Source organism: Monopterus albus, unplaced genomic scaffold (genome assembly GCF_001952655.1).
Source record: "Monopterus albus unplaced genomic scaffold, M_albus_1.0 scaffold21.1, whole genome shotgun sequence".
In the NCBI taxonomy this organism is placed as follows: Eukaryota; Metazoa; Chordata; class Actinopteri; order Synbranchiformes; family Synbranchidae; genus Monopterus; species Monopterus albus.
In genome coordinates this window covers 3,450,197-3,451,023 of record NW_018127901.1, presented here as the reverse complement: position 1 = coordinate 3,451,023, position 827 = coordinate 3,450,197, and the positions used below count along the sequence as shown (strand labels likewise).

Sequence of the window (827 nt, the reverse complement as noted above, 5' to 3'; positions counted from 1 at the left end):
AACTTTTCTATTTTTATAAAAATTGCCATATTTTTGGCCTCGTGTTCTAGAACTGTTTGAAAACACTGGCTATGGTTGCAATAAATGTTATAGCAAAAACAATTGCCAATGCCTATATTTTACAAAATTTGACTGATATATGTGAAATACCTAAAGTGATGTGAGAAAAAACATGCATTGGGAAGGAAGAATCATATTCAAAGTATAGACATTTAATCTGATTTTGATTTGAAACATTTGAGTTACAGTAGCAACTGTGGCACTATACACATTTAACACATCAGAAAATGAGCCATGAGGATTTGGTAACTGCTGAATTTCTTCAGGACTCAATGCCCTTGGAAGCTGTACTTCAGGAATGATGAGGCCTTCAGTGCGGTAACCAGATGGATCTTTCCAGTCTATTCCATACTCATGATCAGTCTGAAGAAAAGGAAAAAAACATGAATGTGGCACATTTCTTTACCAATAAAACTCTTTTGAGTAATGAAGTAGATCTGGGGGTAATGCATGTACAGTAAATTTCACCCTGTTCAACTACATTGTAGTGAATTGTTAGTATAAGGTACTATCATTACGTACCATGAGAAAAATCTGGCCAAGATAAAATCTAACAAACCTGCGCAGGTTCTTTCCCCTCATGCTGGTTTAGGGTCCATATCTGAAGAGGTGACTGATTGTATTCAGTTCGCAGTTTATGGTTGTTCCACCCTTCTGTAGGTCTTTGGTTCTTGTTACCATTGCTAACTCTGAGAGACGAGACAGTCCAAGTAACTTCAAAACAGTGCTGATTTATTCAAAGGATCACAGGTAAAATTAACATTACA

General features: G+C 36.2%; 1 long non-coding RNA gene across 1 annotated transcript; it reads right to left on the bottom strand.

Moving 5' to 3' along the window:
* Window positions 1-196: 196 nt before the first annotated feature.
* On the bottom strand, window positions 197-781 carry LOC109956722 (uncharacterized). Its single transcript, XR_002274457.1, has 2 exons — window positions 620-781; window positions 197-423 (listed from the first exon to the last, which is right to left on the bottom strand). It is a non-coding gene; the product is annotated as an uncharacterized LOC109956722 (long non-coding RNA).
* Between the last annotated feature and the right edge of the window lie 46 nt (window positions 782-827).